General features: G+C 37.5%; 1 protein-coding gene across 1 annotated transcript in view; it reads left to right on the top strand.

Annotated features, from left to right (window-relative positions):
* Window positions 1-5,008: 5,008 nt before the first annotated feature.
* Window positions 5,009-25,992, top strand: part of SEMA6D (semaphorin 6D) — a 452,494-nt gene continuing 431,510 nt past the window's right edge. Inside the window, exon 1 of the mRNA XM_066276515.1 lies at window positions 5,009-5,028. The gene's annotated coding sequence lies outside the window, so the exon portion shown is untranslated. The remainder of the gene's footprint in view (window positions 5,029-25,992) is intronic.

The raw sequence follows: 25,992 nt of genomic DNA, 5'->3' as shown, positions 1-25,992 counted from the left end.
GTCTGGAAGCTCAGGCAATGGGGACACCTCTGGGAATTCTATTATATAGGTTTAAGGTCAGATTTGATTGATAATCTGGGCTTTGACTTTTAATAAACCTGGATTTGAATCTTGGCTCTGGTACTAACTTGTTGAATGACTTTATGGTAGCCATTTTACCCTTCTTAATAACTCGGATTCTATATTTGTGTGAAGATGATATCTACTTCATGGAGTGGTTACAAGAATCAAGTGAAAAAGACATATAACTTCGGTAGTGATATGTGACCCATTGCAAGCCCTCAATAAGTACAACCTTTATTGTTTTTACATTGTTACACACCATCTTGGACACTTCATTTAACTTCATTTTCCTTATTTCTAAAATTGGACTACTAATAGCTGTTTTGTTCACTTTCTGTAGTTTTTATGGACATGAAATAACAGTGCATGGAAAGAAATTTTGTAAAGTAAAAATTGCAAATAGCCTGAAAGTGTGGTTATTATTATCATTATTTTGGAGGCACTTAGGCTGTCATACTTACAAGAGTATTTGGGGAAAATCCACATAAAATAGGTACGGACTGTATTCGCTCTGCCAAGGAGAGCAGATGCATTCTCCCATCGAGCCCAATTCCTGTCCTGAAACGCTTCAAAGTGTCTCATATGTATATAAGGTGGATAGTATTTGGAAATAAAGGTTGGGAGGTCCTCTCTTCTCTTTAACAGTGGCATATACAAGGTGAAAAGCTGCAGTATTTCCATTTTACAACTACTGAGTTCTTACTCCTGGAGCTTAAAAATTTAACATGTTTACCAAAAGCCATCTAATTGATAACCAGCCAGAAACTCAGATTCTTGCTGGTTGTGTCATTTTTTATTGCTTTCTCTTCCTCAAAGCTGTCAGTCTCAGACTTGTCTGCATCCTCTCTACCCCTTAGGGGAGGGGTCATGGGTCTCAGTAGTAGGCAATAGATTAGCCCTTGAAAATTTATCAGGGACATACTCTTTATCATTGTGGTTGCCAGAGTATCATTTCCCAGTAAATTTCAACACTTTTCTCATCTCTGTGACCCCACGTGGAAGTGAAGAGGTCTAGTGGATAAGGACTGCTGTTAGCACAGTCTGGCATCCTCAGACAGAACTTGATTTGAACTCTACCCCTACCAACTACCCTGTGCAGCTGTTTGACCTGGTCTAAATTATTTATATCCTCTGAGGTATGCTTAGTGCATCTGTAAGTGGAGATAATAATATATCTACTGACCAAGATTTTTCTGAGAATTAGATGAACAATGTATTTAAAATATCTTACAAAGAACATGGCATAGAGCAAATGCTAAACAAAAATGTATTCCCTGTTCTTCCTCTTTGATGTGTAATAATTCATTAACAATTACTGTGACTTCATCTTTCCACACTGCTCTTGTCTAAAAAGTAAAGTTTTAACTCAGTGATTTATAATTCCTGTAGGTCTAGAATCCGACACTTCAGGTGTATAAGACAGGAATAAATAGGTTGCTCTGTGCATTCTTAGGTAGGTGCAAAGAAGTCATACAGGAAGATTGAGAAGAGAGAATTTAATCTGGGTCTGGGTATTATTACATAAGTAGGCTATTGATAAGCAAATAGGCATTCATAGATGAGGAAAGACATACAGAATCTATTGCTTTATTAGGTTTAATGAAAGTTGTTTGGATAAAATTATTCATACTAAGATAATAGACATTCTTTCATGAGCTGTGTTTGTAAACTGGAAAGAAGGCAGCTCAAAGGAAGCATGACCCCCTATCTTAAAAAAGTGGTGGACCCAGGGCACAGGGCTGTCGGTTCACACAGGCAGGGAGGCAGCAGACTCTCCAGGAGGCTCTAGTTCCCTACTCCACAGTGGTCTGCACGAGAGCAAGGTCACCGTCCACTGTTGCCAAGCGTACTTGCCAAATGTTCGACTTCAGATACATAAGTGAATTTTACTAATGCACCTACAATAATAATGTCTGAGTGTGGAGTAGGGTCCGGGAGCAAAGAACCTAGTGATCTTTTTATAATAGCGATTCTCTTGGAACGCTTCCCCAAGATGCCCCAGAGCACTTTTGCAAATGCTGATTTTTTTTCTTCAAACTTGTAGACAGCTTTTTCTTGCTTGTCATACAGCTGTGAGTGTGGGAGCACATTTCTCTAGGGACCTGAGCATATGTTCTCTCCCTGAGAAAATCTGGGAGAGAACCCCAAAGGACACGCTGTACCCCTCTCCCAGCCAAAAAAGGAAAACTTTGTCTGAAAAAAACTCCCTCAGTCAATGAGTAAAGCTGTAGGCTGAGAATGGAGCTTTATAAACTTTTTTGTGTGTGTTACAATGAAGAGTGAATTAATGTGTGAGTCAGAAATCCTGTGTTCAATGTTCGATCTCTCATCATAAGCTCTCTGGGTTCACATTCTGCCCCATAAACAAGGAGATGAAGCCAATGGATGTGGCAAGATACCTTCTAACTCAATGCCACCAGTTTATTGGCATATCCTAGGATTTTAGAACTAGAAGAATCCTTAGATGATAAAAATAAACATTTTTTTATGTGATACAATATGTGCCCCCTAAATTACAAACTTATTTTTGGCTTTATAACTTCATTTGTATAGAAAGCATCTCAACAGAACCGGAACAAGTTTGGATTTATATCTTTTCCTCCAAATAAGTCTTACTCACCTGCTTTGTTGATGGACGTTTTTGATTTTTAAAAAGCAAGTTCCCCCTTTAAATTTTACAGCTGTTGTTCCTCTAACATGTACTTTTGCTAAATTCAGTGCTTGATTTATTTCAGCTGTAAACCAGATAACACAGGCAGGGACTGGACAGAACAGAAAATGATTTCTCATTAACTGAGTCTGAACATGGCCTCTGCTAATCAGTTCTCGACTTGAATCTTGGGGCTAGGTACATTAGAGTGCTCTGCTCTCCTTGAAAATATACAGTCCTGGACCCCATCCCAGATCTATTACTTTAGAATCTTTAGGAAGTAGGGCCAAGAAAACCTGTTTTGTTTTTACAAACTCTCCAAGTGTTTCTTATGTGCAATCACATTTGAGAATTTCTTTTCTCAATATAGGCCCAAATATTTTAGTCTTTAATAATACTGATATAGTAGAGCGTCGGCCTAGCGTGCGGAGGACCCGGGTTCGATTCCCGGCCAGAGCACACAGGAGAAGCGCCCATTTGCTTCTCCACCCCTCCGCCACGCTTTCCTCTCTGTCTCTCTCTTCCCCTCCTGCAGCCAAGGCTCCATTGGAGCAAAGATGGCCCGGGCGCTGGGGATGGCTCTGTGGCCTCTGCCTCAGGCGCTAGAGTGGCTCTGGTCGCAACATGGCGATGCACAGGATGGGCAGAGCGTCACCCCCTGGTGGGCAGAGCGTCGCCCCATGGTGGGCGTGCCGGGTGGATCCCGGTCGGGCGCATGCGGGAGTCTGTCTGACTGTCTCTCCCTGTTTCCAGCTTCAGAAAAAAAATAAAATAAAATAAAAATAATAATACTGATATAATAATAATTCTACCCTAAATGATTTTTTGGCCTTTGAAATGTTAAAGTAATGCATAATTCAGAAAGCCTGTCTAAGAAACATAACTGTAATATGCTAAAGGTTTCAGTGTTTTATTTTTCAACCATGATATTTTTTCCGTCATTTGAGCTACGAGGAGTCGAGTGGCTGTGGCAAGGCCAGTGCCATGATAGGCACGGTGTACAGTATACAGACTCCTCCTCTGTGACCTTTGTTTTAAAGAATGTCCTTAGTAAATATTCCTGTTTTTATATTTACAATTGCATGTATTCTTGCCACTGAAAAATTGTCCTCATAGTTCTGCTTTGTTTATTTAAATATAAAAATATCAAGTGTATTATTCTTAAAAGGACTTTGGCAAATGGTGAATATAAAACACATCTCCTCTTTAGCATCAAAAAAGTTAACAAATACTCATTTACTTGTAGAGCAAGAACCCATGTAATAATTACTAAATCTGACATTTTCTAACTTTAAAGCACCTTAGAAATGAAATGAAATAAATAAGTAAACGAACATGTGAATGGGTATCTGTAACTTGGACCAAGCTGCTGAGGTACTCAGATGCACTCTAAAGTAGATATCTTGGGCACCCTCCTATCTCTGAATGGCCTAGAACCCTAGAGTGTGTCTGAAGGTGTGAGTCGACTGAGTGTTGCAGGTCCAGCTTAAGCTTAAAGGACTGTCTGTTCCTGATCTAAGGTTTCACTAGCTGTTTTCCAGGCAGCCTCAGGAAGATCCGGGGGATTACCATGCAGCTGCTTTTCACCTTCCAGTCTTTGGGTTTTGAAATCTCAAGTTCCTCAGTGGCTCACATCCCTTGTTTGTCTACACAAATGGTTCTCAGCTCAGATGCCTCTATTCCAGTAGCAAGATCAGTTCATTCCAGACTCAAAGTTCCATCCCAAGAGCAATAGAGAAAACTGGAAAGTTTCCCTTTAGTAAGAGTATAGGGTGTTCTTGGGGTCCTATACTAACTCCGACATGGCACTCAATCAAAGTCCAGGTGCCCGGGACTGTACGATGCTTGGCCCATAGAATGCTCAAGACTTCAGTCATGTAAGCACATGCCTCATTAAGATTAAATTTATTCTTTTTTTTTTCCATGGAGACTGTGTCCCTATTGCAGTTTATTAAAACTTCCCATGCAGTGCACCATTATTCTGCCAGCTTTATATTCATGAATGGCCTGTTTTCAATAGGAGCATTCAGGTGGAGATCAATAATCAGTCTCTTGGTTAGGGTAGGGAAAAAAATCCATTGGTGCCCTGCATTCAGCTGTGTTTAAGAGGTCTTATCATTAAAGCAGCAGCAGGCATTCATAAACCGAGCTTGCCGGCAGTGCTGGACATGCAGGATTAAAATAATTGTCCATCAGGCTCTGTCTCATAAGTGTTTTCTTTTGATTTTTGGCAGGATCTCCAACCTGAACATATGCCAGTTGACATGGGAACACTGAGGCCAGCAATTTAAGGTTTTTCACATCTGCTTGCAGCGGTAAGATTTAAAGATATAATAATGAAGGACATTAAATATTACTGGGTTTTGGTTTTTTGCATTAGATATGAAACTGAAAATATTAGGTGTAATATTTTTTTACCCATATTGGTCTTTATTCAGTTACTTCACAAAACCACAACAAGCACAAAAAATCTATAATCCATAAACATTGAATTTAGTATTTTTGGGGTCCATGAAAATAGGGAAACGAAATGATACCAAGATTTCTATATTTCTACTCTATTGGATCAAAGGATAGAAGACAGTTTCCATTTTGAACAATGAAAGTGCTTCCATTCAGAAGAGAAATGATTATTAGAACACAAAGGGACCCAATATGTAAGATCAATGGGGAGAAAAAGGGGAAGTGATTCTGTTTTCAATATCTTAAGTGGTAGTCATGCTCTTCATGTGGGTCCAGAGATTGGGTTTCTAAAAGAACCAAATCTGTAGTCAATGATTGCATAAAAATGAAGAATATTATTTTTTTATTTAGGAAACGGTGCTGCACTGGACGCTTATTGCCATCAGAGGCACAATGCATTCTATTTCTTAAAAAGAGGGTCATAACGGTAAAGCTGTTAGTAGATGGCTAGCAAATTGTATTATTGGAAAATTGTTTTCTTTTTTCTACTTTCAAAAAATTTTTATTTAGAAAATTAAATGTTATGGGGTGACATTGACAATAAGAATACATAGGTTCCGGGCAAACATTTCTATAGTAGTTAAACTATTGATTGTGTTGTGTGCCCATCACCTAAAGTTAAATAATTTTCTATAAGATTGTTTTCTTGTTATTTTAATTTTATTTAGAAAATTAAATTTAACAAGGTAACATTGATCAATAAGACTACATAGGTTTCAGGTAAACATTTCTATAGCATTTGAACTGTTGTTTATATTGTATATCCATCACGCAAAGTCAAATCATTTTCTGTCACCTTATATTTGTCTCTCTTTAAACCCTTCTCCCCACTCCTCCCCCACATCCCCTTTCTCCTGGTAACTGCTTCACTTTTATCTATGTCCATAAGTCTCAGTTTTATATCCCAGCTATGTGTGAAATCATATAGTTCTTAGTTTTTTCTGATTTACTTATTTCACTCAGTATAATGTTCTCAAGGTCCATCCATGTTGTCATAAATGGCACTATGTCATCATTTCTTATGGCTGAGTAGTATTCCATTGTATACATGTACCACATTCAAAGAAAAGTTTTCCACTCTGTGTGTGTATTTACATATACAGGGTAGGGCAAAAATAAGTTTATGGTTGTGAGTACACAAAACACAGAGTTTAATCTTGTATTGTTATTTATTGTTTTATTATTTTCCATACAAACAAGTATAAACCTATTTTGCCCCATCCTGTATGCATGCACACATATACTTAGATCTGAACTCAACTCAAGATCTATTATTGAATAAAGTAACAATTTTTATCTAACTTTTTGTGGAAGAGAACAGTCTTTGGAGACATTTCCAATATGAAGTAGAGAATGCACCATGTTGTGGTTAACTGGAGTCAAACAAGAGCACATAGGCTTTAAGTAGGTTTTTTGGGGACCCTGATTTATTAAGCTTAATAGATTAAATTCAGTAATAATATCTATTTCATTTCCAACTTCAAGTTGAACCAGATCTTCACAGGGTAAGACTATATTCGGCATATTCAATTCTCTGAGGCCTACCATTTTAGTACGTTTTCTATAACTGCTTTGGTCCCCATTGTACAGATTCATGATACATTGAACAAAATGTAACTTTTAGCCAACATATTTGTATGGCCAGTGGCCACTGCCATCATGGCCATGCAGGTTCTCATTGAATTTGGGCAGACAGTAAAGAAACAGTGGAGCCGCCCTGGCCCATTGGCTCAGTGGTAGAGTGTCAGCCTGGCGTGCAGGAATCCCGGCTTCGATTCCCAGCCAGGGCACACAGGAGAAGCGCCCATCTGCTTCTCCACCCCTCCTCCTCTCCTTCCTCTCTGTCTCTCTCTTCCCCTCCCACAGCCAAGGCTCCATTGGAGCAAAGTTGGCCCGAGCACTGAGGATGGCACTGTGGCCTCTGCCTCAGGCACTAGAATGGCTCTGGTTGCAACAGAGCAATGCCCCAGATGGGCAGAGCATCGCCCCCTGGTGGGCATGCTGGGTGGATCCTGGTTGGGGGCATGCAGTAGTCTGTCTGACTGCCTCCCTGTTTCCAACTTCAGAAAAATACAAAAAAAAAAAAAAAAGAAAGAAAAAAAAAAAAGAAAGAAACAGTGGAGCCAAAAAATGGTGGGCCATTCCTTTATTAAAGTCTCACACTGGTCATGAGCAAACAGGCAGGGAAAACACTTCCCTTTTCATTCAGGGCTCCCAAAGCCCTGATGCATTCTTGGGTTCCACAACCAGGAGAATCTTCTCCGGTTCCTTCTAGAATCAAAGGCCCCACCAGTCTTAATGGAGCTCACAAAGCCCCTCAGCTCTGGTTCCCCATCTGCACACTTTCTCCTCTCCCTACAAAACTGACTGGGGCCACAAAGCCCTTTCTCCAGCAAACATTAGCAAAACAACGGCCTCTCCCAAGGAATGCAATCTGCAATTTGCAATCAATTGCCCTCCTCTGAGGGCAAGCACACACATGGCTGTCCAGTGCCACTTTTTAACAATAAAAATGAGAAAACTCAAAAATACAAATTTTACAAACTCATTTGCCCAACAATATTTTTCCATTTTTGTATATTAGACATGGCTTTATATCTGTGAATTTTCAAAGGATGTGCTTTGGCAAGTCAGCATTCATATTTAGTCTTCTGGGTATATGCCTCTCAAATCATCCTGCTGCTTTATTCAGTTATATTATTGTGGTAACTTTTAATTTAGCAGCTTGTAGTCACATAATCTATTTATGGAACAATGGGAGAATGATTGTGAAATAGTCTGGAAGATGCATTACTTAAACTGATGCCTGGAACTGACAAGGCACCTTCACACTTTTACACACGGAGATGAATGAACCATTATATTTTCTTTTATCTGTTTTTTTTTTTTTTTCTGAAGCTGGAAACGGGGAGAAACAGTCAGACAGACTCCCGCATGCGCCCGACCAGGATCACCCGGCACGCCCACCAGGGGCCACGCTCTGCCCACCAGGGGGCGATGCTCTGCCCCTCCCAGGGGTAGCTCTGCTGCGACCAGAGCCACTCTAGTGCCTGGGGCAGAGGCCAAGGAGCCATCCCCAGCGCCCGGGCCATCTTTGCTCCAATGGAGCCTTGGCAGTGGGAGGGGAAGAGAGAGACAGAGAGGAAGGAGGGGTGGGTGGAGAAGCAAATGGGCGCTTCTCCTATGTGCCCTGGCCAGGAATCGAACCCGGGTTGCCCGCACGCCAGGCCGATGCTCTACCGCTGAGCCAACCAGCCAGGGCCTGTTTTCTTTTATCTGAATACCACATTCCTCTTAAAAATCAAATTACATTGAACTTGCATATTATTTCATGATTTAGATGTGATTCTTAAAACTACCACTAAACCCTACTTCCCACACGTAAGTCATGGTTTTTCATATATGCATAAAATTCAAGATAGCATTTTAATTAGAGAATCATTAAATCTCAGATATCAGAAGGCCCAAAGTTAAATGGAACAGAGCTTTTTAAAATCTCCCAGGCTGAGCAATTTGAGGTGAAAAAATAATAATAATAATAAGAGGAACATGCATGGGCTGGGCCTTAATGAAACCACAAATCTCTGTGGAAATGGTCGATCTGATAACTCACTTCTGGATTACAGAAGTCATCTAAGTTCTGAGCTCTGTATATTAAATTATGCTTTTTGTTATCAAGAGTGAAACTCTCTCAAAGAAATAAAATAGATCATGCTAAACTGATTTGTGTCATTTGAAATATAAAAAGATTTTCTTAAAACTAGTTTGGAGCTCCTAATCTCTGTGGAGAATCAGATGACATAGAATCCTTGGCTCCATCTGCAATATGCGAACTCTCTGCTGACCAGATACGCTTGTTTGAGAAAAGTACATTGATACAGAATGGCATAATGGAAAGAGCAATGATGTGGAGTTAGCGCATCTAAATCCTAATCCTAACACCAAAACTGTTTTAGCTAGACAAGCTTTTTTTTTTCTTTTTCCTTTTTTTTTTTTTTTACCACTGAGACTTTAAATAGTTAACAGTTGGATCTTAGTTTTCAATCTGTAAAATGAAGTTAATATTCACTATACTCCTCTTATTCAAAGGTAAAGTAATAAATGGAAAATGCTTTGAGGAATTTAAAATCACTACATAGAATTTAGTACTGCTAGAAAGTTGATTTCTTATCACTAGCACTTACTTGATTTGAAAGTTATATCAAAAAAGCATCTTTATAGGTCTTCACAGATGTCTTCACACTGAAAAGAAAAAAAAAAAAGCTACCGTGCTCTCAGCTCTAATATACTTTGTCTTTCCTGTTAAATTATGATAGCATCAAAGTTAATTGTGATCACTGTCTCCGGCTTGTATCTGACTGAGCCTGTCTCTGGTGTTTGTGCTGCATTGATCCCAAATCTCAGTGTCCTGGAATTACTCTGAAAGGAGAGCAGGGGACAGAATGGAAGAAATGTTGACAATTACACCTCCTGTCAGCAAGATGGGAAAGACAGTGTCTCTGGGGTTGATCCCTCCGACGAATCAGCCTTTTTCAGGCCTCCCTCTCATTCTTTTCAAACATATGCTTTTCACTCAACCAGATTCTCTGCTTATCTTCCTCTCCACCCCTTGCCGTCTGCTTTTCCCTCTCATTCACACCTCAGACAGTCCTTTACTTGCTTACACTCCATTTTTTTAGCTATTGATCCACAGCCTCAGCTTCCATAAATCCTGCTTTAAGTGTTTGATCTCTAAGACAAATACACCCCTCCCCGTAGCCCTGAGTTTAATCTCTGACTCTGTTACATTATAAATGTTGTAGGCAGTCAATATGAATTTGAAAGAGGGTAGGATGTCTTGGGTCAAAAAACCCCACAATTTGCTTGAATACACCATGGTCCTTGGCTCTGCAAAGAACCGTGGATCACATATGCTTTAAGACTAAATCCATAATTGTTGGAAAACATTACCTAGATAATAAACAGGAAATTCCAACAATTATGCATGTTATAGAAAATCTTCCAGAGCTCTTAGTTCAGTTATTAATGTCAGAAGCAATCAAGGACTATGAATAATGGATGGAGTTAAACAGAGTGGTCCAATTTTTTATTCAGAGTGCTAGGGAAGAACGTTAACATAATGGATATAGGTCAGAGAAATTGGCTGACATATGAAATACCAGCCAAAAGTATTATCATGTGAAGGGTTTGGGGGGGATGAAATCTGAACACCATCCAAAGTTCACCATTGTGGAGATGCTTACCTGTGTGCACTACTCTCTTCCCTGCTCCCAAGATCCCCAACTACATGGAAGCCTCATTTGTACCTTTTCTGACTAATAAAACCCACCCTCATTTCTATCAATTTTTTCTCGCAAAAGAACAAAAGTAACTAATGGTCTCTTCAAGACTGAGTATGGTTCATTTAGTCCTCAAGTTAGAAGCTAGCTGAAACCTTCTTTGGGTCACAATATTCTGAGACTTATCTGGGAATGTAACCTAAGAAAGTTAAGATAGGAATAAAGTTAAATATAGAAAATATTATCCTAAGATACTCTATCCCAATTTCCATGTGTGTGTAACTGACCCAATTAGCTTTAAAATTGTAGTTTTTAATCATCATAGCAGATATACTAGTAACAACTCAATGAACCAGTTTTCTTGGGCTCTGGATGATCTGGATTCCTCTGTGTTTTTTTCCAGGTTTTCCAACTCAGAAGGTCATTTCTCTTTTTAATCATTGGCCTCTGCTTCTCTCAAAGTCAAAACTGAGATGAGACATAATCGACATACAGATCTCCTTAGGCGTCTTCCCAGTGGTGGGATCATGTAATGATGGACATTGGTAGAAACTCAGGCAGGGTCTCTAAACGCAGCTACTTGCTGTATCATTTCACTAAAGCTGAGAAAACTGCAGGTGTTTTGTATTCCACTCACTCACTATCACTTTGCAGCTGATCAAAATAACCTATGACTAATCATAGAAACCTGAGAACCACAGTATCAGCAGTGGTCCCATCTATCACTCAGACATTTTTGGTGTAATAAAGTCAAAAAGTGAATTTTCATCTGTTATTTTTAAGTTTTGCATCTAGCAAAATGTCATTAGAACACAGTGACTTATGGGAAATTGGGATAGATTGAAAGCCTCTGATAAAAAGCAATCTCTATACCACTGAACTATTTTACTGAGTTGAGAGGAGAGGGTAGAAAGAGTTTTTAATAATGTGTTCTTCGGTGCCTTATCTACCATCTGCAAAAAACTCTAATTAACTATGTAAATATATGTTATTAAAAATACATTGTAAAGGCACAAATGTCCTGGAAAATATTTTAAAACCTTAAAAATATAAATTTTGTCTGGGAATGTAGAAGGCAAGGAAAGATAAGAAACATAAGTTGTGTGAACAAACCATGGTTTCATTCTAATGTAAGGCAAGAAGACATGCTCTGACAGCTCATTCCTTTGTCACGTATGTCAGCTTTTAGACTCTACCTGCTTATATGATGTGTGAGTTTGCGGAGGGGAGGGGGATGAATGTCTGAGAAAGTAAGAAGTAACCATCATCAAAAATGAAACTTTTACAAGTTACCTAAAAAAGCATGATCAATTAAATACCTTTTTCTTCAAGGAGTGGCAATTATTGCTAAGATTAAATATGTTTATTTTAGAATTGTTCAAGGATTTGCTTTAATTTTTGATGTGTTGGTGTTGCTCATTGTGCTATATTGTCCTGTCGTTATGGTATTGAATAATGATTGTATATTAGGATCCCTCGGAAACCCTGATTTTATAAACAGGAGCACTCATAGTTAAAACAGAACAGACATCTCTAAATATTTTTTCATGTGACAAATATAACTTTCTGTTTTCTCCATCCCTAGTCATTCATATACCCATTTATTTGTTGACTCATTTATTGAACAATGTTTATTGATCACCTACTAGACATTATGTTGTGTATTGGGGATACTGAAGTCCAGCACACAAAAATTCTTGCCTTCATGGATTATCTTCTAGTGGAGGAGATGAGTTATGAGCAAGACATAAATCTAAAATATGTATGTAGTGTTCATATACCTTATGTACCCATGTGTACTTTATATATAGAAGAGTGCTAAGGAGAAAAATAATAAAGAGATATGAAATGTCACAGGGTCTCAGGGTTGACTTTTAGATAGTGGCCTAGTAAAGTTCTTCTATGTTGAGAACTTTTGAAAAAAGACTTGAAGAAAATGAGACAGCAAGTCATGCAAATATACCTGAGGGAAGAGTTTTTTAGGCATTGGGAACAGTAGGAAAGGTAGTAGGACATGAGGTCAGAGAGGCAACGTGGAGCCCGGTCATGTAGAACCCTGATGCCATAGGAAGCGTGGCTCTTACTAAGTGAGATAGGAAGCCTTTGGAGGGTTTTGACTAGAGAAGTGGCATCACTGATGTGACTTACATTTTTATAAGTATTGTTGTGGCTGCCATGTTGAGAGTGGACTCTAGGAGGTGGCAAGTAGAGGGGCAAAGAAGAGCATAAGTAAAGAGACCCCTCAGGAGCATGCTGCAATAATTCCAGTAAGAGAGGAGAAGATAAAGTCTTCTGTGTAAATAAAGAAACTGATCTTGACTCTGAGCACAGAGAATTTATCCATAGTAACAGTGGAGATTTATATATTTGGGAAGATATGATAGTGAAACCATATTAAAGTTCTCTTTTGATTATCACTGGGAAACAATTTTTTTCATTTTCTGTTGAATGAGGTTTTAGAACTATTTCTATATATCTCTGCATCACTGATTCTAAATCTGAAATCTGTTTTTTGGTGCATGCTCTAGTTTTTATGCAACTTTAATTTCTTTTTATTACAGTTAATGGCATGCATTTGTTTTTAAATTGGAGTTAAAGGGCAACTTTTGGATTGAACATAACCACAAGACAATTAATGTTTTATAAACATCATTTTTACATAATCGTAGTTGTTTTGAAATGTAAAAAATTATTATCTGATAAAAACACCCTCTTATTTTGTTTTAAGATTGAATCATGGCCTCTTCTAGTAGGCGTAAATGTAAGAATAGTCCTGAACCTTCTGTTATATATGTGGCTGTTACACACTTCAACATCAAAGCACAATATTTCATCATTTGTGACACGTGCATATATTGCCTATTTTCAAGTTTCCCTTGGTGATTAAGACAAGAACTGGGCTCCTCATATTGTGTATCATAATTGTGAGGAAATGCTTCGTGACTGGACAAAAGGGAAACGCAAAGGAATGCCTTTTGGTATTCCCATGGTTTGGTGTGAACCTAAGGACCACAGCAGTGACTGTTATTTCTCTCTGATCCATACAAAGGGCATCGGCAAGAAAAAACAGCATATGATCGCATATCCTAATATTTCTTCAGCAATATGACCTATCCCACACTCTGAGACACTCCCAGTTCTAGTTTTCAATGGTTTTATTTCTTCTAAGGACAAAGAAAAGGAACATGGTGATCAAGTGTATTTTTATAAGATGCATGAGAAAGTGGCTGTAGAATCTGAAGGGTCTTCTTCTGATGCCAAGCAGTCATTAACCCCTCAGCAGTTTAGCCAACCCAAATTAAATGACTTAGTAAGAGATTTGGGCCTATCAAAGAAAGCAACTGAGTTATTAGCCTCCAGGCTTCAAGAAAAGAATGTACTTCACCAGTCAGCTAAAGTGTCCCATTTCAGGAAGCATGAACAAATATTTGTAGACTTTTATTCCGAAGACAAATACTTTGTTTACTGTCATAATATCAGTAGTCCTCTCAGCCAGCTAGGTGTTACCACTTACAGTCCAACAGAATGGTGGCTATTTCTTGACAGCTCTAAATGGAGTCTGAAATTTTTCTCCTATACAATGGTAATGTTTATGCAGCAGTTCCAATTGGTTATTCAACTCATCTGCGAGAAGATTATAATGACATAAAAATTGTCCTCAACTTTCTGAAGTATGAGGAGCATAACTGGATCATTTGTGTGGATCTTAAAATGGTAAATTTCCTGCTAGGACAACAGAGAGGTTTCACGAAGTATCCTTGCTTTCTGTGTTTGTGGGACAGCTGAGCTCGGGAGAAACACTGGACACAGAAGGAGTGGCCAAAACCTGAAGCTCTGGAAGTAGGGATGCAAAATATTATGAATGAACCTGTAGTTAATCGAGACAAGATTATTTTCCCCCCACTTCACATCAAACTTGGCTTAAATGAAGCAGTTTGTTCAGACTTTGAATAGAGAAAGTGAATGCTTTCAACATAGTATTTCTGCTTTTCCTGCCTTGTCTTTCAAGAAGATAAAAGCAGGTGTATTCATTTAATTGACCTCATATTCGAACCTTCATATGTGATGAAGAATTTGCCAGGAAGATGAATAGAGCGGAGAAAGCAGCATGGCAGTCTTTTGTGGCAGTTACAAAGAACTCCCTTGGAAACGAAAAAGCAGAAAACTATGAACTTCTGGTTCAAAGGATGCTGTTGGCTTTTCGTGACATTGGATGTAATATGAGTGTTAAGATTTACTTCCTGAACAGTCACCTTAATAAGTTTCCTGAAAATCTTGGAGCTATTAGTGATGAGAAGACTAATGCTGGAGCATCAAACGAGATTGTCCTCAACAAGTACACAAACACAAGAGCTACAAACGCAAATTTTTCCTGAATAGAATTTAAATGTTTTGCACAAATTTTATGATTAAGATAAGTGTTTTAATATGTTCTATTTTTAAATTGTAGTCAAATTCTGATGCAATTTTATCTTTTAGTGTATTAGTATATTTACTGCATTATATAAATTATTATATTTTTACAAAGATGATGTCCAAGAAGACATTCTACTTCATGATGCTAAACTAAATGTTGAAAATTTTACAATAAGATGAAAACCTAAAATCTTAAATTTGAAAAACACTGTAGCTTGCAGAGAAAAACTAATGTCAGATTTGAGATTAGCACACTTGAATTAGGTAAGAACAAGTGTTTTTGTGGATTCAACAAATATTTTGTTCCCCAGTGTGACCTATGAATAACAGATATATCAGGCTACATAAGTATAGGGTATTGAGTGGCTTCTTGATTGACTTTGACGAGGGTTATGATTTCACAACAAAAATTCAACTAAAGAAAACAGGAGCTAAGATATTATTTCAATGATTTTCTATGGAACTTAAGATGGAAATGAGACAAGAGAGTATATCATGGGTGAGATTTTTAAGGACACTGAGAGAGTGGATTTTAGATCCTGATGAGCTTGTATAATTGTAGGATTTGGGGTTAGAGGAAGTGAACAAGAAAGATAAGAAGTCATGATTGAAGAAAAGAATATGGAATAGAGATTTTGCAGGTGCTGCAGTTATTGATAATAAGACGATCAAGAGAGCAGCTGTGGAAGAGAGTGGCTGATGAAATGTTTGGAAGAGAGGAAGTCCAGAAACTAAGAGACCAAGGTATTCAAAGGATCATCCCATTGGATATGGAAATGACCAAAAAGCAAGTAGGTGTCTTGTTCAAGAGAGTGCTCATGAGCTAGGCACCAACATCTCCAATTCATGGATGGGTGATGGACTGGGGAATGGTGGAAGCACTAACAGGGGTAGAGAGTGGTATAGCCTGATGACATGGAAGTTAAAGCTGGGATTTTGTAGAGGAAGAAGAGAAAAAGGACTGAAATAAGGAGCAAGAAGGATACCTCGTACAGTTTCAGGCTCTTTGGTGATAGGGATCTATGAGAAGAAAGCTATGTCTTAGAAAGTCTTCTGTGGAACCTGTTATCATGGAGAGACAGGTTTCTAGTAGTGCAAAAAGTGAAGGGATGTTTCCACAGGAAGTTGTGAATGAGCAAACTTGATGGTGATTAATCAAGTTTCAGAGAAGTGAGAGAAATGTTTTCAGAGAGTATGAGGTCTGGATCAGAACAAGTAGTGAACAAAGTTTTATGGGGGTTAAGGGGTTAGGGAAGAAGTGACAAGAGATGACAGTGACATACAGAGAGAAGCTAGTGATAGCTGTCCTGCTAGTCCTGCAGATGGTGGTGTGAGGGTGTGAGTGTTGAAGATATGTAGAGTGTTTAGTGCAAGACTCAAGGGTGGTGAGGGAGATCTTTCCAATTACAGGAGGAGTTCTGAGGTTCCCACTTAAAAGATGACGTGACAGCTATCCTTCAGAAGAGTGGTATGACTCAGAACACGCAGATACTCTCCTGACTTGAGCCAAACAGTGATCTTCAGCAATGTGGTCTTATATTGAATGGCCTGGCTCCCTCTTAACTCATCATTTTAGAACCCAATGGTTCATCTCTAATCAGAAGACCTTGCCCCCCCCCCTTAAGTTCCTGTTTTAGCAGAACATTGTACTAATTGGTACATCAGATGCAGAGATACACACTCAGCTGTGGAAGTCATTGTTGTTTTTTGATAGCCTTCCTCTGTAATCTTTGCTCTAACTCTTTCCCACCAACCTACTTATAAACCCTTAGTCTTTTCCCTGTTTCTCCCCCTCATCCTGTTCCATTTCTTGATGCTGTGGGTAAATGAGTATATGTCCACAATACTCTGTCTTCCACTTTTTGAGAAGTACAGTATTCTTTCATTCTGTACATTCCCTGAAATACTGTTTCCCACTCAGCTTTGCTTATCTTAGATGTCATACATTCTGGATTGAGAGAAGGTGTGTGCTTTGCTTGTTCTAGTAGGTTCTAGTGGCCCGCTCCTTTGTCTTGACCTTCAGACTCTGCAGAACTGGCTTGAGAACTACAGTTGAATCATAAATGACTCTTAGCTTTTATTTTCATCACCCTTGTAAAACCAACATTGTCCTAGGAGGGATGGTAATATCATACAGTTTTGGGAGGTACAATAAATAGATGGTCAGTCACTCTCTGGGACTAAAATGAAAATTGTAATTTAATCTAGATACTCAGGCCCAATACCTGTGAAAAGTAAAGCTGCTTTCTGTTTGGAACTTAAAAGCAGTTATTCAGTTCTCTGAAAAAATAAAACATACACACATGAAATTTGAATAGAATGGAATCACAATTACAGACATATACCATCAGTATCATTGGGGTTATTATGAGTTAAAAATTGCTAATTTCTCATTTTTCCTACAAGGTAGAGATACTGCAAGGATTTTGAAGTATAATAATTTTGTATTTTTTATGGGAAGCAAATGTTATGAGTCAGTGAAGAATGTGTGATTTAGATGAATGGACTTTCCTTGCCAGTTAAAATTATCCATTGTTCATTCTCTACCATACCACTTGTTATTTCTGTATTCAAACTCCTATGTAAGATTCAATCTTCTTGTTATATTCTTCAATTTCCATAACTCTCTCCACCACCTGCTCTGTCTGAGGTACTCTGATAGAAGGAAGAGATTGGGATATGGCATCAAAGGGCTAGTATTTAAATTCTGGTTTTGCTACTTACCGAATGTTGAGAAAATTATGTAAATGCTATGACCCTCTGTTTCCTTAACACAGGGTTGCAGTGGTAACTTCTCTAAGATATTGGTAAGTACTCCGCACACTATGATTTATAAATAGTAGGTGCTCAATAAATGTGCATTGATTGCGCTCTCTTTATCATCTGTGCCTTGGTTCTAGCCTCAAGTGCTTGGTTAGTTTTCCCGTTTTATGCTTCTCTGGCCTCCTCAATTGTTTACTCCTTTTTTCTGCTTAAGTGTTTTTACCTTTGTACTTCACTTGACCTGTGAATGTGGGGCCTTTAAATTAGCTTTTTTAGCTGGGAAGGGGAGATGTTAGGAGTCTCCCTGTTAGATAAAAAGTATCTGAAACAAAGATGCCAATGACATGTATGACAAAACCAAATATTTATACAGAAGAAGGTAAAAATGACATCATGGGCATCGGAGTGTCAGCTGATGGTACAGAATTTTCATAAAACAAACTTCTAGTAATGTCCATGGTATATAAAGCTACTAAGAAGCAAAAACTCACCAAAGAACATTGACTCTCTTCTCTAGAATCTGTTAATCGATCAATTTAATAAAATAAAATATTTCCTTTTTATGTAATTATGGATATGTAATTTTGTGGTATGTATTTTATTTCCTAAGACGTCTTCTTCAGCACATAGCACAGATCTAAGAAGACTGTTTAAGAATGTTACAGAACTAGGAAGACAAAAATTGACAAATGAGCAGCAAGAACTCAGAAAGGGGTCAATATTTGATTTTTTTTTTGAGAATGAAAAACAAAAACAGATGATTTCTTTAATCATATATCATTGAATTAAAAACCAAACCTAGTAATAATCATCCTTAAGTGATGAAATAATGTGTGATGAAACTCTAAATGGAAAAGATGATCGAAATAGTCTCCAAACTCGATTTCTTGATGGATACTCTCTTCTCAAAACAATTGGGCGTCCCATGCTATTAAAATAGCAGGGAGAAAAGAGAATATATTCTTCCTGACTGCATATGTTTGGTCATCGTTTCACATTGCACTTTATCCAACTTCTGTTTTCAGACTTTATTGTATTTTCTGCCAAGAGAAACTTCAATAAGGACATGATAAATGTCCATATTAAATTGGGTTCCCCTCCCCTTTTTAACTAAGTTTATTTAAATTTAACTTTGTAATTTTACTTCAGTAAACCATCTGACTCCAGATGTTGGATGCACTTGTTCTTATTTCTTTTCCCACATAATTGTACCTGTAAAAGATTTATAGCTGCAGGAGACATTGTAGAACCTTTTTGAGTGTTTTTAGCATATGTTTCATGGATGACTGGTAACATGAGCAATTAACATCCTAAAATATTGTTCAGTTCCCTGGAATAAGTTACTTTATTTAGCTTGAACTTTAAACAAATAATCATCTTTTTTTTTTTAATGAATTTTTATTAATGGTAATGGGATGACATTAATAAATCAGGGTACATATATTCAAAGAAAACATGTCTAGGTTATTTTGTCATCAAATTATGTTGCAAACCCCTTGCCCAAAGTCAGATTGTCCTCCGTCACCCTCTATCTAGTTCTCTGTGCCCCTCCCCCTCCCCCTAACTCTCTCCCTCCCTCCCTCCCATGTCCTGCCTCCCCCCCCCCACCCTTGGTAACCACCACACTCTTGTCCATGTCTCTTAGTCTCATTTTTATGTTCCACCAATGTATGGAATCATGTAGTTCTTGTTTTTTTCTGATTTGCTTATTTCACTCCTTATAATGTTATCAAGATCCCACCATTTTGCTGTAAATGATCTGATGTCATCATTTCTTATGGCTGAGTAGTATTCCATAGTGTATATGTGCCACATCTTCTTTATCCAGTCTTCTATTGAAGGGCTTTTTGGTTGTTTCCATGTCTTGGCCACTGTGAACAGTGCTGCAGTGAACATGGGGCTACATGTGTCTTCACGTATCAATGTTTCTGAGGTTTTGGGGTATATACCCAGTAGAGGGATTGCTGGGTCATAAGGTAGTTCTATTTGCAGTTTTTTGAGGAACCACCATACTTTCCTCCATAATGGTTGTACTACTTTACAGTCCCACCAACAGTGAATGAGGGTTCCTTTTTCTCCACAGCCTCTCCAACATTTGCTATTACCCGTCTTGTTGATAATAGCTAATCTAACAGGAGTGAGGTGGTATCTCATTGTAGTTTTGATTTGCATTTCTCTAATAACTAATGAAGCTGAGCATCTTTTCATATATCTGTTGGCCATTTGTATTTCTTCCTGGGAGAAGTGTCTGTTCATGTCCTCTTCCCATTTTTTTATTGGATTGTTTGTTTGTTTGTTGTTGAGTTTTATGAGTTCTTTGTAAATTTTGGATATTAGGCCCTTATCTGAGCTGTCGTTTGAAAATATCAGTTCCCATATAGTTGGCTGTCTGTTTATTTTGATATCAGTTTTTCTTGCTGAGCAAAAACTTTTAATTCTGATGTAGTCCCATTCATTTATCTTTGCCTTCACTTCTCTTGCCATTGGAGTCAAGTTCATAAAATGTTCTTTAAAACCCAGGTCCATGATTTTAGTACCTATGTCTTCTTCTATGTACTTTATTGTTTCAGGTCTTATATTTAGGTCTTTGATCCATTTTGAATTAATTTTAGTACACGGGGACAGGCTGTAGTCGAGTTTCATTCTTTTGCATGTGGCTTTCCAGTTTTCCCAACACCATTTGTTGAAGAGGCTTTCTTTTCTCCATTGTGTGTTGTTGGCCCCTCTATCAAAGATTATTTGACCATATATATGTGGTTTTATTTCTGGGCTTTCTATTCTGTTCCATTGGTCTGAGTGTCTATTTTTCTGCCAATACCATGCTGTTTTGATTATCGTGGCCCTATAATATAGTTTAAAGTCAGGTATTGTAATGCCCCCAGCTTCATTCTTTTTCCTTAGGATTGTTTTGGCTATTCGGGGTTTTTTATAGTTCCATATAAATCTGATGATTTTTTGTTCCATTTCTTTAAAAAATCTCATAGGGATTTTGATGGGAATTGCATTAAATTTGTATATTGCTTTGGGTAATATGGCCATTTTGATTATATTTATTCTTCCTATCCAAGAACAAGGAATATTTTTCCATCTCATTGTATCTTTTTCGATTTCCCTTAACAATGCTTTGTAATTTTCATTATATAGGTCCTTTACGTTCTTTGTTATGTTTATTCCTAGGTATTTTATTTTTTTTGTTGCAATCGTGAAGGGGATTATTCTTTTGAGTTCGTTTTCTAATATTTCATTGTTGGCATATAGAAAGGCTATGGACTTTTGTATGTTAATTTTGTATCCTGCGACCTTACTGTATTGGTTTATTGTTTCTAATAATCTTTTTGTGGAGTCCTTCGGGTTTTCGATGTATAGGATCATATCATCAGCAAAAAGTGATAGCTTTACTTCTTCTTTTCCGATATGGATGCCTTTTATTTCTTTGTCTTGTCTGATTGCTCTGGCCAGAACTTCTAGCACCACGTTGAATAAGAGTGGAGAGAGTGGACAACCCTGTCTTGTTCCTGATTTAAGGTAGAAAGTCCTCAGTTTTATGCCGTTTAATAGGATGTTGGCTGATGGTTTATCATATATGGCCTTTATCATGTTGAGATATTTTCCTTCTATACCCATTTTGTTGAGAGTCTTAAACATAAAATTGTGTTGTATTTTATCAAAAGCCTTTTCTGCATCTATTGATAAGATCATGTGGTTTTTGTTCTTTGTTTTGTTGATATGGTGTATTACGTTAACCGTTTTGCGTATGTTGAACCATCCTTGAGATTCTGGGATGAATCCCACTTGATCATGATGTATTATTTTTTTAATATGTTGTTGTATTCGGTTTGCCAGTATTTTGTTTAGTATTTTAGCATCTGTATTCATTAGAGATATTGGTCTGTAGTTTTCTTTCTTTGTGCCATCCTTGCCAGGTTTTGGTATGAGGGTTATGTTGGCCTCATAAAATGTGTTTGGAAGTATTGCTTCTTCTTCAATTTTTTGGAAGACTTTGAGTAGAATAGGAACCAAGTCTTCTTTGAATGTTTGATAGAATTCACTAGTATAACCGTCTGGGCCTGGACTTTTATTTTTGGGGAGATTTTTAATAGTTTTTTCTATTTCCTCCCTGCTGATTGGTCTGTTTAGGCTTTCTGCTTCTTCATGACTCAGTCTAGGAAGGTTGTATTGTTCTAGGAATTTATCCATTTCTTCTAGATTGTTGTATTTGGTGGCATATAATTTTTCATAGTATTCTACAATAATTCTTTGTATATCTATGATGTCTGTGGTGATCTCTCCTCTTTCATTTTGGATTTTATTTATTTGAGTCCTGTGTCTTTTTTCCTTGGTGAGTCTTGCCAAGGGTTTGTCAATTTTGTTGATCTTTTCAAAGAACCAGCTCCTTGTTTTATTGATTTTTTCTATAGTTTTTCTGTTCTCTATTTCATTTATTTCTGCTCTGATTTTTATTATCTCCTTTCTTCGGCTGGTTTTGGGTTGTCTTTGTTCTTCTTTTTCTAGTTCCTTAAGGTGTGAAGTTAAGTGGTTTACTTCGGCTTTCTCTTGTTTGTTCATATAGGCCTGAAGTGATATGAACTTTCCTCTTATTACTGCTTTTGCTGCATCCCAGAGATTCTGATATGTCGTATTTTCATTTTCATTTGTCTGTATATATCTTTTGATTTCTGCGCTTATTTCTTCTTTGACCCATTCATTTTTTAGAAGAATGTTGTTTAGTTTCCACATTTTTGTGGGTTTTACCCCCTCTTTTTTGCAGTTGAATTCTAGTTTCAAGGCTTTATGATCAGAAAATATGCTTGGTACAATTTCAATTTTTCTAAATTTGCTGATATTGTCTTTGTGGCCCAACATATGGTCAATTCTTGAGAATGTTCCATGTACACTAGAGAAAAATGTATAGTCTGTCGCTTTGGGATGAAGTGTCCTGTAGATGTCTATCATATCCCATATCCAGGTGTTCTAGTATTTCGTTTAAGACCACTATATCTTTATTGATTCTCTGTTTGGATGACCGATCTAGAGCCGTCAGCAGTGTATTGAGGTCTCCAAGTATGATTGTATTTTTGTTAGTTTTTGTTTTAAGGTCAATAAGTAGGTGTCTTATATATTTTGGTGCTCCTTGGTTTGGTGCATATATATTAAGGATTGTTATGTCTTCTTGATTCAACTTCCCCTTAATCATTATGAAATGACCATTTTTGTCTCTGAGTACTTTTTCTGTCTTGTAGTCAGCATTATTAGATATGAGTATTGCTACGCCTGCTTTTTTTTGGGTGTTGTTTGCTTGGAGTATTGTTTTCCAGCCTTTCACTTTGAATTTGTTTTTATCCTTGTTGCTTAGATGTGTTTCTTGTAGGCAGCATATAGTTGGATTTTCTTTTTTAATCCATTCTGCTACTCTGTGTCTTTTTATTGGTAAGTTTAATCCATTTACATTTAGTGTAATTATTGACACTTGTGGGTTTCCTACTGCCATTTTATAAATTGCTTTCTGTTAGTTTTGTATCTAGTTTGATTCTTCTCTTTTGTTTTTCTATCATTTGTTTTTGTTTGTTTGTGTTCCATACTTCTTTCCTCTGTTGCTACCTTTTTTAAGTCAAGTGTTTTTGTGGTGGTTTTTTCAAGGGTGGTTACCATTAAGTAATGAAAAGGGTACCTACCATATTCATTGTAGTACCCTATCTTATAAGTATTTCTGCACTTCATCATCCTTTGCTACTGTTAATCTCCATCCTCTCCCCCCTTTTTTTCCTTTGCTGTCACAGTTTAAGTTTGGTTTTATTGTGTTCTTGGTGGAGCTGTTACTTGTGGTGTTGTTTTCTTTTGTTCTTTGAATCTGGTTGGAAAACCCCCCTTAGTATTTCCTGGAGTGGGGGCTTTCTGTTGATAAATTCTCTCATCTTTTCTGTATTTGTGAATGTTTTTATATCTCCTTCATACTTGAAGGATAGCTTTGATGGGTATAGTATTCTTGGCTGAAAGTTCCTTTCTTTCAGGGCTTTAAATATTGGGGTCCACTCTCTTCTAGCTTGTAGAGTTTCTGCTGAGAAATCTGATGATAATCTAATAGGCCTTCCTTTATATGTTGTACTCTTCTTTTCCCTGGCTGCCTTGAGAATTTTTTCTTTGTCATTGGTTTGTGTCATCTTTATTATGATGTGCCTTGGAGTGGGTTTGTTGGGGTTAAGAAAACTTGGTGTTCTGTTTGCTTCTTGAATTTGAGGCTTTAGTTCCTTCCACAGGCTTGGGAAGTTCTCGTCTATTATTTGTTTGAGTATATTCTCCATTCCATTTTCTTTCTCTTCTCCCTCTGAAATACCTATTATTCTTATGTTATTCTTTCTGATGGAGTCAGACAATTCCTGTAGGGCTTTCTCGTTTTTTATTATTTTTGAGTCTCTTTCTTCTTCTCTCTGTTGTGCCTCAAGTTGTTTGTCTTCTATTTCACTAATCCTGTCTTCAATCTGGGCTGTTCTGTTAGCTAAGCTTGTTACCTCGTTTTTCAGCTCGTGAATTGAGTTTTTCATTTCTGTTTGATTTGTTTTAATAGTTTCAATTTCCTTGGTAATATATTCTTTGTGTTCATTGAGTTGTTTTCTGATCTCCCTATATTGCCTTTCTGTGTTTTCTTGTATATCTCTGAATATTTTTAAGATTTCTATTTTAAATTCTCTGTCATTTAGCTCCAAGGCTTCCAATATGTTAAGTCTTTTCTCCATAGATTTTTCCACATCTATTTGTGTTACCTCTCTTTCTTTTGTATCCATAATATTCTATTTCCTCTTTCTTATCGGCATCTGAGGGTGGTCTTATTGATAGCACTAATTAGAATTAATAAAGAGTAAAAAGTAAAAAAAAAAAAAAAAAAAAAAAAAAAGGTAAAACACCCCACAAAAAAAAACAGTAATAATTTATTATTTCCCCCTTTTTTTCTCTCTTCTCTTTCCCTCCTCTCCCCTCCTCAGGGAAATATCGTGCCTATAATGGAGGGCCTGATTTGGGGTGAAGAGTTCAAGGGGCAAAAAAAAGGGAGTAGGGACCTACTAAATGCAAAAAAAAAAAAAAAAAAGGAAGAAAATCTTAGACAAGCATAAGATGATTTGCTTGTATGTGATGGTCAACTAAGAGATATAATGAGAGGGATAAGAGGGAACCCGAAAAAAGGACCAAAAAAGAATAATAAAGAAGAAAAAATAAAAATAATAAGTAAAAATCTGTTGTATTAAGTGGAGCAAAGACTAAATACAATGGAGACCTTGGGTTGGGAGGACCCAAAATGCCACAAAAATAAACAAACAAGAAAAAAAAAATAAAAACAAAAGCAAAAAAGAGAAATAAAGCCAAAAAAAAGCCTTGAGTCCCAAATTAACTAATTTGTTCGTGATTGAGGATTATATGGGAGGAAAGTAAAATGAGAAAAGAAAAAACGAATAGAAAGGAAAAAATAAGAAAAAGAGAAAAACGAAGGAAGAAATAAAATAGGAAGAGAAAAAAACAAAATAAAGCAAGACAAAAAAAACAAAACAAAACAAAAAACAAAAGAGGAGAGAGTGAGAGTTAAGTGTTTTGGAGTATAACCTTAAAGGAGGGTGAGGATGAAGAAGAAAAATAAAATGCAACACTCATGGGTAGTGTAGTTCAAGAAAGGGGAAGCATAAGATGGGCAGAGAATAGAAGGACCGAGGTGGAGGAAATAAAGGCAAAAAGATAGAAGAAACAAACAACAACAACAACAAAAAAAAATTAGTGGATCAAGTTGTAAAGTCTGTGGGTTTTTCTTGATTTTGAGAGGTTAACTTCTTCCTTTTTCTTTTCTCTCCCTCTTCCTGGTCGGTGACTCTGTACCCCAGGCTCTGCCCCTGTGTCACTCTTAGGTAGGGATTTGCAGTTGATGGGATTCTATGGCAATGTCATATAATTGGCTTTAGTCTTGCTGGAGGTAAAGGCTTGTTGGCGTTTGCAGGGTCCAACGATGAGAGAGTTTGCTTTCCTGGATTCTCTCTCCTAGTCCCCCCTTTCTGAATTAGCAGCCTGGTGATCCAGCTATAAGGCTGAAACTGCTTCTGCCTGGGGAGTAAGAGGCTCAAAGAGCTGGGAAATCCCCACTCTATCCCCACTCAGTGCAAGGCTTTGGGAAAGGCTCTGGCAGTCAGGGCCTCCAGTGTAATCAGGCGGGGGTGGGAGTCAATTGTTGTCAAGGTGACTGTTCAGCGCCTATCATTTAGTTGGACCTCTCAACCCAGGCATTCCACACTTTGTAGCCTGTTTTTGCAGGGAAGAAGAGGCACTAGTCTCTGCTTACGACTAGTGTAGTATAGACCTTATTATCTGCCAAGTCCTTCTTGT

The sequence above is a fragment of the Saccopteryx bilineata genome, chromosome 4, assembly GCF_036850765.1.
Source record: "Saccopteryx bilineata isolate mSacBil1 chromosome 4, mSacBil1_pri_phased_curated, whole genome shotgun sequence".
Taxonomy (NCBI): domain Eukaryota; kingdom Metazoa; phylum Chordata; class Mammalia; order Chiroptera; family Emballonuridae; genus Saccopteryx; species Saccopteryx bilineata.
This window is presented reverse-complemented; position numbering and strand designations above follow the sequence as displayed.